The sequence below is a fragment of the Rattus norvegicus genome, chromosome 6 (assembly GCF_021556685.1).
Source record: "Rattus norvegicus strain SHRSP/BbbUtx chromosome 6, alternate assembly SHRSP_T2T, whole genome shotgun sequence".
Taxonomy (NCBI): domain Eukaryota; kingdom Metazoa; phylum Chordata; class Mammalia; order Rodentia; family Muridae; genus Rattus; species Rattus norvegicus.
Window position 1 is genome coordinate 17792934 of NC_141539.1, and position 15286 is coordinate 17808219.

General features: G+C 47.9%; 2 long non-coding RNA genes across 6 annotated transcripts in view; one reads left to right on the forward strand and one right to left on the reverse strand.

Annotated features, from left to right (window-relative positions):
* Positions 1-5919: 5919 nt before the first annotated feature.
* LOC120103473 (uncharacterized) lies at positions 5920-14248 on the reverse strand. Of its 2 annotated transcripts, none has more exons than XR_015622761.1 (3): positions 14077-14248; positions 11385-12585; positions 5920-8441 (listed from the first exon to the last, which is right to left on the reverse strand). It is a non-coding gene; the product is annotated as an uncharacterized LOC120103473 (long non-coding RNA). The 2 variants fall into 2 exon arrangements; XR_015622762.1 differs by having other exon boundaries at positions 6630-8441; positions 11385-11599; positions 14077-14222.
* Positions 6559-15286, forward strand: part of LOC148005068 (uncharacterized) — a 58578-nt gene continuing 49850 nt past the window's right edge. For all 4 annotated transcript variants that reach the window (XR_015622759.1, XR_015622760.1, XR_015622757.1 and 1 more), the window contains exons 1-4: positions 6559-6633; positions 10730-10987; positions 11088-11159; positions 11294-11373. This is a non-coding gene — a long non-coding RNA (uncharacterized LOC148005068). The remainder of the gene's footprint in view (positions 6634-10729; positions 10988-11087; positions 11160-11293; positions 11374-15286) is intronic.

The following is a 15286-nucleotide window of genomic DNA, read 5'->3' on the forward strand; positions in this document are numbered from 1 at the left end:
TTGAGGAATGCAAAGGTTGCTAATATCTTATAATAAAGATCACCAGCGAGCTAAATTTTCGCCTTAAATAAAGCCCCATTCTGGCTCATCTACCTCTCAACCGGGGTTCCTTCCTGTGCCTAGGGCCTCCTTCCTTCCCTCTCTTGTTCTCCTTTCCATGAGAAATACCTCAGGCTCCATCTCATCCTACAGGCCTTCTAACCTGACCCCTCTTTATTTTGCCTGTGCTTCTCTTCTGGTGGCGTCGGGCTTCCCTTCCAGTCTCCGGGCTCCAGCTTTTCCATAACTGTGTAGAAGCATCATCTATCTCTCTTTTACTCCACATCAGGGAATCCTAAAGGCTGAATAAGCCCTTCAGACGAAGCCTGAAGGGGACTTGCCTAGGGGAGTAGGGGGTGGGGTGCTCAGGATCTGACGGGGCCATACAGAAGCCCATTGAGAGGCAACCCCTTAACACACAACCCAGTCCAGCCTCCATGGCTCCGGGCAGAGAGAGGTGCCCCTTGAGGCAATGGCCAACAACACAGCCACCATGAATGACCTCAGTGTCTCTGGCTGGTGGGAGACCTTTCCCCTGTAGCCTCCAAATCCTCTGGGGCTATCAACCCCACCACTGGTGTAAATATATTGGTCTTGAAAATAATTTGTCAGCACATCTCCCTCAGTGGTGCTGACTTCATTAATTGGAAGAATTAGTTCTTTGTGGTCAATGGAAGAATACGGAGCCAAAGCACATGCCACGGTTTTCCCCAGTGACCCAGAGACCCTTGGACGAACTCCTGGGTGCCATGAAAATGGATCGCTTTGCAGAAAGAATACCATTGGATGTTTATTTAACATCACCCCCCCCAAAGACCTTCAAATTGCCCTCACATCTGGATGCGTGTGTGTGTGTGAGTGAGTGTGTGAGTGTGTGAGTGTGTATGTGTGTGTGTGAGTGTGTGTGTTAGCACACGCACGCACGCACACACGAACGCTCGCAGAGCCAGGGCAGGGAGGAAACTTCATCACACTGAAACTATCCAGCAGAGTGTAAATTGAATGTGCAGAGAGGCCATAGGAGGGGGAACCTCTCTTCCTGGGGTAGAGGGAAGGCTATGTCTTCACCTTCATTCTGTGTGGACAGAACAGCTTGTGTGCCCTTGTGCCTGCCTCGAGAGGGCTAGTTTCCCTCTGCACCTCTGTTTATGCATTGGTAAATGAGGAGACTCATCCACGGTACGAGGGCTGCTGGAGGAACAGTGCCTGGAAGGTGGACATTGCACAGAAGATACTTGATTAACGGCTGATATGAATAGTGTTGCTGGGACCAAGACCAGAATAGATCCCAACTGTTCCCATTCCTCAGAGACCTACCATTGCTTGCCCCAGTCAGCAAACCAGATGGGCAAAAATATGTCCGATGGGCTGAGACAGATGGACAGAGGAGGATGGGGAAGATTGGTTAGAGTGGCAGCCCAGTGGAGTGACGGGCAGATGGACCGTCTCGTGGGAGAGATGGATTTATGACAATGCAGAGGAGATTTAGAGCCGGTTGTCCTGTGGGAAGGACAGATGGACATGGGTCTAATACAGAGACAGAGAAATGACAACCAAAGGGGAAGACAGATGGGTGGCTGTTTTGTGGTGGGACAGGAGACGAGAGGTGTGGCTGGACGAACAGATGGGCCGGCGTGCTGATGACAGAACCTGGATTTCCTGTTTAGTCTCTAGTCCTCAGGCATGAGCATCCCAAATTCATAAGAACCCCGGGAATTCTGTGGAAGAGGGGGAGGGGAGGAGGTGAGAGAAGGGGAGGGACAGGGAGAGGGTGAGGGAGAGGGAGGGAAGAAGGGAAAAGGGAGATGGGGAGGGGGAAGGGGAAGGAGAGGGGAGTAAAAAGAGAGGGGAAAAGAGAGAGAGAGAGAGAGAGAGAGAGAGAGAGAGAGAGAGAGAGATGGAAAAGGAGAAAACTTCTTGCCTGAGAAGACACTAAGCACTAGGATCAGTCTGGACTCTATTCCTCCTCTTTTCTGATGGCCTGTCACTGGGTAGCCCCAGAGATAAAAGTTCATCCATGAAGAGGAGGAGGAGGAAAAGGAGGAGGAGGAGGAGGAAAAGGAGGAGGAGGAAGAGGAGGAGGAGGGAGAGAAAACTGCTCTTTGAAGAGAAAAGGAAATAAAAACTGGCTAAAATGTTTTATTTATTTGAAATAAAGGTTCAGTTATGCTTGACTGTAAACATGTAGGCCCATCCCTCCCTCCCTGGCTCTTCTGTGGCAGAGGGCTAAGACCACACAGCGAGCTGGGGGCAGGAGCCTGAGAGGCCAGAGTAGGCATAGGCCTGGAGAAGGAGAGCACGGGGTGCTCCAGGTGTGGGAAGGGGCCCCAGAACACCATGACCTGCACAGCTGGGCTGGGCCAGTGCTAGGCCTCTGACCCTTGGTCCTCAGCCCTTCAGTACCCAAAACTAGCTAGAGACCTCGTGGCCTCTGACCACACAGCACAGAGCATCTAACACGGCGATTACTTAGATAAATGCAGAGACACCTGCATCTGTACCGACCATCTCTTGATTGTGTCTCTGTTTAACTCCTTGTTAGCAGTTCGCACAGCAGGGTCCTAGTGGAGGTGGGCAAGCCTCCAGCTTTGAGCTGCTGAGTCAGGAGGGGACAGGCAGGAAATAGTTTTTGATAAGAGGCTTTACCTCGTGCAAGCTTCCTTTGTTTGCAGAGCCAGCTGCAGGATACAGACAAGGCTGCCGAGCCAGGGCTTGGAGAAGGCACAGCAATACCCAGCCTTGGGAACTTACGGGAAGGGCTGTAAGTTTAGGGACCCCTGGGAGCCCAACCAGGCTGCTTTCTTTTGGGGCTTGGAACTTCAATATGACTTCAAAAGGTTAATCCCTTAACCAAACAAGGAAACAAACAAACAAAGACCGGGCCAAAGGACAAAAATACCCATGGGTTTTGCTAATTCAGTTTGCTGAGCGGGTGCCACAGGTTAGAACTACAGCCTGGTCCCAGAGACTCTTGTTCTCTTGATGGGCCCCAGTTGGAACCATCATAAATGATGATCAGTAAAAATGGAAAAGACTAGTCGGGAAATCCAAGAAGGTATTCAACCCCGAAAGACCAATGACTGTTGATAAACCAAGTCCCCAGGAACAGGTCTCACAGCCATTCACAAAGCTTGGTGCTCTTTGGGCTTCTCTGTAGCTTAAGGCCCAGGGATGATGTGACCATCTGTGGTTGACTACTTGGACAACTCACAAAAGGTCTGGTAGTGGAATCCCCCCTCCCAGCTCCCGTACCCCTTACACTATTGTATCATCGCCCCCTAGGCAAGATTAGCAGCTTCTATCCATCCTGGGGGGGCCCGCCCTGTAATGCTTGTGTAATGCTAATTTGAGGTTGGCAGGAGATTGATTGGCAAGGAAAAGAACAAAGGCATGACTAGGCGTGCTCTCTCTTATTCCTGGAGTGCATCTCTCTCTCTCTCTCTCTCTCTCTCTCTCTCTCTCTCTCTCTCTGTACGCTTGGGACAGAGATGGAAGTTCATGAAGCACAGAATTGGAGACAGGTTATCTTCCCCCATCCCTCATATTCCATTCACTGGACACGTGTCACCAGGTCTATCCCACAAGTAAGGGCGAAAGAGGGAATAACGGTGGATAGCGATTTCGGCTGTCTGTGACACTTGAAAAGACCCCAGTGTAAGTGAACAAGGAACCAGTGTTCTCTGGTCATGTGACTTGTCTAGGCCGTGAACTAGGTTTCCTAGAGCCTCCTGGGCCTTCCTGAGCCTCTAGTGTCGACTGTTCTGTTTTGGTCTCTGTTGGTCTTAGTAGCTTGTTTTGGAAGACTGGTCATTCTGGAACTCTGGATCAGCCTAAGGATTCAGCACTCACTCACTGTCCTCACAGCCTCTTTGTGACCGGTGTGTGGTCTTGGTTTTGTGGTCAGTGGCCAGCCATGTCCACCTCTTCTCCAGAGCATCCAGTTCTTTCTTGCATTTGTTTTCTCTCCAGCTGCTTGTGGACGGTCTTTCTGTCTGACCATCTGGTAGCCATTCACCTTTATGGTGGCTTGAGAAAGGAATTAATTCCACTTGTTTCTTTAGCAATATCTGCCTCCTTTGACAGCATGTTACCTTTATCACCTCTTAAAACTCTTACTGCGCTGGTCCTTCTGGTACTTTGGGGACTCATTGGATCCCTAAGTGTGTAACTGTGTCTCCTCCTCCAGCTCCTCCCCGTGCCTTTCTTTTCCCACCAAGTTTTAAAATATCCTACATAGACCCACACCTTCTCTGCCTCCTGTTCAGAATGAAGGATTCAATCTGGCTAGACCAAGAGGAAGCTACCAGAAAGCAAAGAGCTGAAAATCAAAATCTCACCCCTACCTCCATCTCCTAAGACGTCTTAGGTCTTCTGTTGAATTCTGGTCGGGGAATGTAAAGAAGATGGGAAATGGAATTCAGAGGAAATTCCTGGCGAGATTGGGTGCTTGAGAGCTTTTCTACCCTGATCTGGTCTGACATTTCTAAAGGACTCAGTCTTGAGTCTTCTTCAAGACTCCTAGAAGTAGAGAAATTAGCCAGGCCATGGGGGTGCTTGCCTTTATTGCCAGCACTCTCCAGGTAGAGGCAGGTAGACCTATGTGAGTTTGAGGCCAACCTGGTTTAGAGAGCTAATTCTAGGACAAAGAAACCTTGTCTCAAAAAACAAAACCAAACAAACAAATAAGTGGAGAAAGTAAGGACTGGTGTTAGACTAAATATCTAACAGAGCTCTCATATGTGAGTGTGCTCTGTTGGAAGGGATGAGTATCTTACAGGGCAGAGTTTATGAACTCAACGTTGGGGACTATGTACCTTGTAGACAGTGCTCAAGTATATATCACTGTTCAAGTTCATGACTGATTACCTCGTCAAAGTGAAGCTAAGGCCATCATCTGGAAGCTTGTACACACACACACACACACACACACACACACACCACATACCATACACATACATCACACACACATCACACACACATCATACACACATATACACTCACCACATACCATACACATACACATCACACACACACATCATACACACACACATATACACTCACCACATACCATACACACACATCACACACACACATCATACACACATACACACTCACCACATACCATACACACACACACACACACACACACACACACACACACACACTGCATACCATACACCTTTTAAATTGTTTAGTCACTGTTAGTAGATGTAGTGATGACTATTTTCTTTTGTAATCTGAACATAGTGACTCATTTTTAAGTGGCATAGTCCTCCTTGCCTATTATCAGATTTATCATCTCTGCTCTCCATGTCTTAGACAGCCAAGTCCTGCTTATTATTTTTTTATTTTATTATTTTTTGGATTTTTACCATCTTTTATCATGGTTGTGTTTGTTTGTTTGATTGTTTGTTTGTTTGTTTTGAGATAGGATCTTCTATAGAGCCACAATTTTCCTGCCTCTGCTTTCTAAGAGCTGAAATTACAGGCATGTACTTCCCTGCCTGGTTTAGCTGCGTATCTCACTTCGTGGGCTAGCCATTCCTTCCCCAACTCATGAATGTTGAGCCGTGACTTAGCTCTTAGATATGCTGCCCTCAGGATTCCTCTCCCTGGGAACCTCATGCCATGCTCATCTCTAGAGCCGGCTTCCACGACCTGTCAGTTTATCTCTGTGCAATGTCCTCTCGGGGCTGAGGGATAGTCTGGCTGGGAGGTCCTGCTCCTTATCGTGGGTGACCTCATGGTGAACCTTTCCGAGGCAGCGGGAGAAATGTAAAACACTCAGACAAGTTGTTGTCATCTTCCCTGCCCACCCCTAAAAAGCTAATGGAATTTCGCTCACTCTCTAAAACATGAAACTCAGTCAAAACCCTTTTTGTCTGTAGACTTAGAAGGAACGTTTAATTTGGCTCTGGGGCTATGCTGAAGAAACCGCCAGGAGGCCAGATGGGGTGACTGTGGAGGGTAGGCTGTCCGTGTGGGACAAGGTTTCACACAGGAGACTGGAGGAGTCAGTGTGGTCTGAGATCCATGGTGATCCTCCTAGCATCTACAGCTGCCTGAGGCCAGGCTCTCCCTTGGCTCCTGTGGACACTCTGGCAAGGCTGTGCCCCAAGGACAGCTAGTCTTTCTTGTTTGGAGATGGGCCCGATGGTTTCCACAGCAACGGGATAAACACCCTAGTCTTCTCTAAGAGGCCTTCTTTCTGGCTTGGATATCGAGTCCTGAGATGAGCAGGTAGTCATTTCAGAAAGGCTGAGTCATTTATATATTTGTTCACAGGGAGCCGGCTCTGAGAGCCACAATCACACATACGTGGTGATGCAAACAGTGCAGCTGGAGGCTGGATATGAGGGTGTGAGGGCTGTGCTAGGCAAGAAGGAAGGAATGCTGACTCAGCCGATGGCCACAGATTCTGATGAGTGTTGCGAATTACCGGTTTGGCATGGGACCCGAAATGGCTTTCTACCAAATTGCTGGTGGAAGAAAAACGTGCTGGCAGCAGCAGAGTGGCTTAGACAGAGTGACAGTGTCTGCGAGCTGCTCGTAGGAGGCTGCAAAGTTTCGAGAGTGTCAACACGTCTTCCCGAGGTGGGCGAGGCGGGTGGATGGTAGAGCTTACTAGCTAGCTGTTCTCCGAAGGGGGAAGATGGCCGGCCATTCCTCTGTCCCAGTTACCACTGTCCGCAGAGTGGGCACAGCATACAGAAGTGAGACGTCTCTAAGGACATGCTTTTTGGGTGGGTAGGAGAATTGGGGAGAAGATATGTTGTTTTTCCAGTTAGCCCTGATGGCCAGAATTGACTAGATGGGGGAAATGATGGTTGCTTTTTATATGGAGGCTCAAGTAGAAGGGAAGGGGTGCTGGCAACCCTTCGAGCTGATCAGTTAGATGGGATTTGTCTCTGACCATCGACCATTGTCTAACCTGGGTTACTTCCTTCCTCCTTCATGGAAATGAAGGAAGAAGGACGAGTCCATATCTGTCGTTATCAGTTATCTCTCCCAGAAGATCGTGCTAGCTGCTCTGTGATCTGGGCAGGTGACTTTCTGGTTTCTGTCGTCTGGGCCTGGAGGTTTGGAGACAATTGGGTAGGGTGCTCCGGGAGCCATGGGAAAAACTTAACTTCTAACAGCTGCAGACAACCTCCTGTGTGTGTGTGGGGGGGTGGTGACATAAGCCCCTCTATCCTGGCCTTGTTTTGCTTTAGCAGTGCTGTTCATAGCCTCGACAGGTGTCAGACCAAGGTGTCAGACTTAGCTAAGGAAGTGGCTGTCCAAGGTCCTTTGTCATTCCTGATCAACTGAGGTGGGAACCTTGCTGTCAGGGGTATCTTAGTCCTAACTGCAGTCCATCCTTCTAGGAACGGGAGCTATGGAACCATATTTATTTCTGCTAAAAAAAATTCTGAAATCAGTTAGGAAGTTTTCCACATCCAAAGGGGAATCCAGAGGAGAAGAGGAGAAATAGGGTAGATGGGAGAGAGAGAGAGAGAGAGAGAGAGAGAGAGAGAGAGAGAGAGAGAGAGAGAGAGAGATGCAAATCATCTGGAAAATCATCCCATACATTTGCAAATCACAGGAAGTCAGAAGAGCAGAAACAGCTGGATTCTTTTCATCGCCTTAGCTTGGCTGTTATCTTAAGTAAATACACTACACTTTGAGAGTGTCTAGAGATGGTGGGAGGCAACTGCTGTGGGCCTGGAGGCCCTGGGCTTTAGACTGAATCAGAAACTGACTGGTTGTGGAGCTCTGCACAAATTTATTTGTCTCTACCAAGTTTTCTTTTCCCGTGTGTGTGTGTGTGTGTGTGTGTGTGTGTGTGTGTGTGTGTGTGTGTGTGGTCTATATACTATGACTCACAGGTTACAGCATGATCATGTCTCACACATAGACTGAAGATGGTTGATTGCTCTCAGGAGTGGTACACCCTCCCCTCCCCAGCCTCCTCAGAGGGTTATCACGCTGACTTGACTAACACAACTCCCATCTGGACACAGTCCAAATGCCAGATGTGCCCCCCACCTCCATTAGTGTCGGTCTGGGGAATGTTTCCATGTTGGAGAGGTCAGTGTGGGCTGGATGTGCCCAGAGTGGGTGACTGCCCCCCACCCTGTGTCAGCTGCATGAGCAGAACCTCCTATTATCTCATTGGCCGAGGGTTGGGAAGAAAGGGTTGCAGATTGAGGAGGGCCTTGCTTCATTTGCCCCCCCCTCTCTCCCCTCTCCCCTCTGCTTTTGCTTTTATATAAGCTCAGGATGTGATTTTTCCACTAGGAAGAGAGTCTGGGATAACCGCAGAGGGAAGTCCTGTTGGCGTATACTGAAAGTCCTTAGTTCTCCTTCAGATCTGTCCCGTGCTCACGTGTGATTTTTCTTCCGGGTGGGTGTCACCTCCACTATGGGAAGAAAAATGATCGATAATGCTTTGATGGGCTGGGCACTCTGTTGTAACCTATTTTCAGGCCATTTAAGTATCGTTTCCACACTTTAGACAGGCTTTCCTGTTTAACTTCATGCATGTAGAGCCATGGAAGACTTCTCTCCAGGTAGCAATGAAAATTAAATACGATGGAGTTTGATGCAGACCTTATTGATTCCAGACCCATTTCAGTAGCCTGTGACACTTCAGTGACCTGCAAATTCTGCACATTAGAGTTCATATTTTATACAAACTCCATATATTACCCAAGGTATGGATTCGCAAGCAAGATCCACCTTCCCACAAAAGATACATGCCCTGTCAGAAGATAAACGCTGCTGCCAGGACAATGGCTGCTCCTTAGGAAATAAGACTCGTGAGCAATTTCATGGAACTTACACCTCAAGTAGAGGAATCATTTTCTGAATTCCAAATTCTCCCTTTTGTTCTCCGCATGCCACATCTTATCCTGTGTGACAGGACAACTCCATTTCAAAGGGATGGGGCAGAAGGAGAGGCTGTGTGTGAAAGGACTTGAGAAATGCTTACTAGAGAAAATTCTCAGTGTTTTTTGGTTTTTTGTTTTTGTTTTCCTTTTTTTTTTTGATTGATTGATAGTGTCCTGTCAAGCAGGGAGTTCCTTTTCTGTAGTGGTGGCTCCTCTGGCAGGAGCATCTTCAGAGAAGCCTGCTTGAGCAAGGATGGTTGGTAATCAAAACAAGACAAGCTTGGTTCAGCTGGCTATTCATGGCCACTCATGGCTACTCATGGCCACTCATGGCTATTCTTGGCTACTCATGGCCACTCATGGCTACTCATGGCTATTCTTGGCTACTCATGGCCACTCATAGCTACTCATGGCTACTCATGGCTATTCTTGGCTACTCATGGCCACTCATGGCCACTCATGGGCTATTCTTGGCTACTCATGGCCACTCATGGCTACTCATGGCTACTCATGGCTACTCATGGAGTTACTGTGGCAATCATCTCTCTTCTGTAATGTGACCAAGAATTGCAGACTTTGTTCAGCCCAAAATGGGAGAAAGGGAATGTTTACTGGAGACCATGGCCTTCCAAGGCAGGGTGGAGAGGGAAGGGAGGAGGAAGTATGGGAGGAGGGGGGAGGGGAGCTGGGAGGAGGGTGAGGGGTTTGGGGAAGGGGTAGGCAGCAGAGGTGAGTCAGGAGGGCTTGTGGAGAGTGATATTCCCCACTGGTGTGTGTGTGTGTGTGTGTGTGTGTGTGTGTGTGTGTGTGTGTGTATGTGACAAGGCCACTTGTAAAATGACTCCTGAGTGTTGGCCATTATAGCAGAGGGTCTCAACTTTGGCTGTGGCAATAGAACCACCTGGAGAGCTTTTATGATGCTGATGTCTGGGGGCCCCTTCAGTTATGTCAGCATCTTTAGGGTGACTGGAGTAGTCCCAGCCCAAGGCAGATTTCTTTTTTAAGGCTCCCCAGGTAATTCCGGCAGACATCCAGCTCCTAGCCTTGGGATCTTCTGATGTAGGATTGCCACAGTCAGAGTGAGTTCGGAGCGCTGGCAGCGTGGGTCTCACCTGAGACTTGTTAAGTAGACAGACTCTCCGTCCCTACCCTGGACTTACTGACTCACCATCTGCATTTTAGCAGGATCCCTGGGAGAGCAGAAACATATTAAAGTGTGAGGAACTGTGCCTCTCAAACTTTGTGACATATTAAAATCACCTGGAAAGCTTTAAAAGGCCCCAAATGTCCAGGCCACAATCTCATACCAATGAATTCAGGATTGCTAAGGATGGCTAATGTATATGTATGTGTGTGTGTGTGTGTGTGTGTATGTTTTTCAGGTGACTCCAATGTGTATAGATACCGAGTACAGGCTCCATATTAGAATTACCTGGGGAGTCTTTAAATAGCCTGACACTTGACCCCTGCTCTTAGAAAGTCTGATTTAATTGGTCTGGGATGGCAGCAAAAATATTTCTAGAAGATTCAAATATGTTGCCAGCTACAGCCTCTGTTGAAAATGTTAGTCCAGCTTCATTAAAGGGTCACAGGCTTAAAAATATTGCCACACACTTATAGATCTGGTCTCGGGGCTTTGATATTCAATCTCCTTACATGTGATTGAAACTGTGCTTGTATTTTTTTTATATGAATCCAAATATTTGTGTGTGCCTTTAGTTCTCTAAAACAAAAAGAAAAAAGTTTCTTTTGAAAAATTTAACCACGGGGCTGGAGAGATGGCTCGGTGGTTAAAATTACAGGTTGTTCTTCTTCAGGTGGCGAGTTCAATTCCCAGCGCCCACGTGGAGGCTCATTAGCAGCTGTAACTGTATTCTCATGTAAGTCCTGTGGAATCCGATGCCCTCTTCTGGTATGCAAACACGAATGGGAACAAAATATCCAACATATACAAATGCATAAGCAAATAAACGTTAAGAAAAGAGAAATTAACTTCACTAGAGCTGAGTTCGTGGACAGAAGTGCTGAATTACACCCGGGCCTCAGGAGAAGCTATGGAGTTGAGAGGAACGGAGGTATGAAGATTCAAGGTGGGGAGCTCAGAGAGGTGGGAGGGAAGGCCCGAGTGGTAAGATGAGTCCACTGTCCTATTTTGGTTGTTTCTGCTTCCAACAGGACTAGAGAATGAAGTGGTTCTAAAGAAGTGTTTCTGGCTTAGCAAATAAACGACAAGTAGCCCAGTTAAAGGTAAATTTCAGATTAATAGTAAATGCTGGTTTTTGGCTCAAGTGTGGGCTATATAATATTTGGGACATATTGGGACATACTTATATTCTACTTTAACTGCATATTCTTAATTTTGTCGTAACTGTCTTCTACAGAAAGCCCGGAATTCCCAGTCTTGGAAGATCCACTGGTGCGTAGAGCTTTCTCCGGGTCTTTGTTGGCTTTGCCACCTGAGGTAAGACTCACCTGTTTGTGTAGAGCCTTGTCTGTGGGAGATCTGCTATCCCGAGTTCTCCAGGAGTTACTCCAGCCAAAGTGTGTGTGTGTCCACAGCTGAGTCTTGTGGAAAGTGCCTTTGGACTTCATTCTGACAGGCTCTTGGCAATCCTTGGGGTTGAATTTCCAGGAAGTTCCTCAGAAGTGCCTTCTTCTCCAGCTGCTACTTGCTCAGTTCAGGAAAACTGTGCCCCAAAGAGAGGGTTAGCTAGTCATGTTGAGTGGTGGTAGATCAGACATGGGGAGGACAGGAGGCTAGAGAGGAAAGCTGTGTTCACCAGTTACCGCTTTAACATTTCCCTCAAGGGCTGCACCAGGTCTGAGCCCTGCGTGTCTGGCTTTTGGCGGAGGCTGCTGCACTGAAACCTGTTTTGATAGGAAAAAGAGCAGTTTCCTATCCCATTCTGCTTGGAACAGCTCATACCGTGATGGAATGGGAAGGGGGTTGAGGGATAGAGAAAGGGAGGCTGAGAATAGGAAAGAAAGTTGCTAGCAAGAGAAGCACAAGCCTCTACAAAATTGTGGAAGATGAGCTATCTATCTATCTATCTATCTATCTATCTATCTATCTATCTATCTATCTATCTATCTATCCCATCCATCCATCCATCCACCCACCATCCATCTGCACACTGTCAATTACATGGCTAGGGCTGTTAGGTAAGATATGGGTTGACCAGAAACTGTCCCTGGGCTTATTCTTCCAACCTATCCTAAGATGATCTAGGCTGGTATTGATCTGTTGCTTAAAGCAGCAACATTCCTCAGCCAATGAGCTTCAAGAGGAGGAGCATACGTGATGGACGCTGGACTTCAGGTTGCCATGCCTGGATGCCACAGCCTGTTCTGTTCGGGTGCCTTAGTGGTCCTGTGTGCTCCGTGTGAGGCTCATGGGCGAGTCAGACTACAGGCATGGCTGAGGCTTCCTTACTTAGACTATCTCCTATTGGAGTCTCTTCTCTCCTTACACCACCGTCTTCCCAGAGTGATAAATCACTACGGTTTAAATGAAGGTCATAGGCTTGGCTTTGTGTTTCTTCTGGGATTCAAGCCTTCGCAGGCTTTTCTGTATCCTTCTCTGTCTTGGGGTCCTCCCTCAGCCTTTTCCTGGTGGGTTTCATTGTGGACTGCTGCTCTTTCCAGAACTTCTCTTCTGAGCACCCTAGAGTCGCTGTGGGAGAAATGTCCATATTTCATGGGTAATTAAAATGATAAATGTGCATTTTGCCTCCCTGACCATTTAGTTGAGAGCAGGAGCAGCCGGAGGCTCTGGAAGATTGGGAGAGAGGCCAGGAACAGGGAGGGGGCAGCTTCAGCACAGAGCGACCTTCTAAACTCTCACTTATAAGGACCCCACAACTAAAAGTCCTCATTTAGACAAAGCTGAGGCCCAGGCAGCTGAACTAACTATACCAAGTCCTCGGTGGAGCTGGGTCTGGTGCTGACTCTGTGGAGTCTGGCTTGTCAGTTTTTGGCCAGTCTGACCATTAGCGTCTAGCTTATTGTCTTAGAGTTTGAGAAACCTGACTGCTAGAGGGAAAGTTGGCCTGGCTTTCCAGGCCACATCCCTCTTTTGGAATCTAAAATGGAAACACAGTGAAGTCACATATATCATGCCCTGTCATCGAGGTTGTATGTCAGGTTCCGAGAGCTATGGGGGATGGGCTTGGGTAACCTCTGTGTTAGGCTTACCTTCTTATTAAACCCTGACCCTAGGAGAGAATAGCTTTATTCACAGGAGTCCCTTCCCTGGCTGACATATAGTCTGGTGGGGCAAGGACTGATGGCTACATATTGGCTAGCTGTCCTCTATTCACCTCTGCCTAGTTCTGCTGTTCTTGTGGTTTAAGGGCCACAAGACATTCCTGTGACCAGTGCCAGGAGAATCTGTGAGGGGATGGCATGAGTCAGGGGTCTGAACACAGGGTCAGTGTACATACATGAACAGGGTAAAAGATGGACAGCTCAAAGGGAGGCAGGGCTAGATGGCTGGGGAAGGAGCAGGGTCCAGCTCTTGGTCAGCCTCTGCTCTTCAACATTCCTTGGCCTTTCTCCTCGCATTCTGCCATTTCTCATATTCTGGGACAAGGTCTAAATTGGGCACTTGGAGAAGACGTCTCCTTGTAGCTGCCAACCTTCTCAATCCAGGGTGGTCACAGGACTGCTTGGCCACACATCTCCTCTCGGTTTGGCCCTCCTTCTAATCCCCATGCTGCCCGATGCCAATCCCTCGCTCTGGGCTCAAGGCTTTTTTTTTTTTCAACTGGGCTCCATCCAGGCATCGTTTGGAGTTGTGGAGGTGAGTCTGCCTGTGAGTGTGTGTGCACACACGCGTGTCAATATCTAAGCACTTAACTAAGTATTTATTGGTCCCAAGTGAGGCACAAATTCTACAGTCTGCTCCAACCTTGAACTTATGTGATTGGAAAAAGTGCCCAAGTATAATTTGTCGAATGTGTATAATTCTCCCCACCCTTCAGGCTGAGCATGTGGGTCTTATACTCTCTTTTGAGAAGTCTTCTGTGGGCTCCCCCCTCCTTCCCCAGAGTCTCCTTCCCTCTCTAGGCTTCTGTAGCAGGGTGTGCCGATCTGAGCTCTGTTATGTCTGCACACGTTTTGAAGCATTTACATGCTGATCCCGGGGAACAGGGACCCAACTTACTGCGGTGTCTAGATTCCGGTTCAATTCTTGGCTCTCACGAGCTGGCAGCCTTGAGAATTCCCTGGGACTCAGTTTGTCTTCATCTGGTGGGTGTGGGTTTGTGCACAAGCGGCAGTGCACAGCCCAGACTTAGCTCTTCCTGTGTCTCAGTTCCTGTTCCTGAACTTCTCTCCTCGGTTGCAGCCACAGGGCTGGGCTTGTGGTTGCTACTCAAAAAGGTGGTGGTGACTGATTAATGATTATGGAGCCTGCAATTATTGGGATGAAGTCCCTAAACAGAGACCCAGCTCTAAGCAAACCCATTAATTAGGGGCCTGTTTGCAGTCTTTTTGTCCTGGCCTGTCATGTGTTAGCTCAGGGGGCACTTTGTAACCCCAGAGCCCACCCTCCTAGAGGTCATTCTGGGAAAATAATGGCCAAGGAGAAGCTTAGGCTTGAGGTGTGCAATTCCCACCTACTCGTGACCCTCACGCCCACCCTCCTCTCCCCACCCTAGTTCTGGTCCAATAAACAAGTTAACAGGTGACAAACACAGACCTAATAAAGAAGGCCTCTGGCTTAGGACAGCAGCAAATCTAAGCTAATGGGCTTTTACTGGGGTTTAGGGACTCCCTGAGGGGAAGGGCTAACCTGAGTGACCCTCAGGCTAAGAGAGGCTAGGACTAGCTTCTGCCCCCCCCCTTTTAAAGCTTTAGAATATATTAAAAATATAAAAAACAGAGAAGTATAAACATGTAAAAACCCCTAAAGAATCTTCTGCAACCTTCAAAATAGAGCATTATAAAATATTATAGCTTGGATCTGGAGAGATGGCTCGGGGGTTGAAGAGCACTGGCTACTCATCCAGAGGATCTGGGTTTAAACTCGAGCACCTACACGGCAGCTCAAAACTGTCACTCTGGTACTATATCTGATACCTTCACACAGACACACATGCAGGCGTGATGTACATACATATATACCTACACACACACACACACACACACACACACACAAACACATACAGATACACATACACACATACATACATATACATATACATACACACATACACACATACACACACACATACACACACACACACACACACACACACACACCTACATGGCAACTCAAAACTGTCACTCCGGTTCTAGATCTGATTCCTTCACAAAGACACACATGCAGGCGTGATGTACGTAAAATAAAAAGAAAAAATTAAATAAAGTTT